Consider the following 274-nt stretch of genomic DNA (forward strand, 5'->3'; position numbering starts at 1 on the left):
CAACATCAACCAAGTGTAAGAAGACTTGTTAGATGTTATAACGTACTAGGAAAGGAATGAGTGAGTTCATAACAGCCACGCAGCTCAAAAACATCAATCTTCTCTTCCATGTGTGTTATCTTCGCCCACACCCAAAACAACCCACACACCACCCTGATACTAAATTTGCCCGCCACCTTTATTGCCTACCAAAGTGTCCACCCTCTTAATATATTGACACATGTCAAGAATAAATTAAACAATTTGTAAGAGACATTTGTCAATAAACTAAAAC

Source organism: Fragaria vesca, linkage group LG4 (assembly GCF_000184155.1).
Source record: "Fragaria vesca subsp. vesca linkage group LG4, FraVesHawaii_1.0, whole genome shotgun sequence".
NCBI lineage: Eukaryota > Viridiplantae > Streptophyta > Magnoliopsida > Rosales > Rosaceae > Fragaria > Fragaria vesca.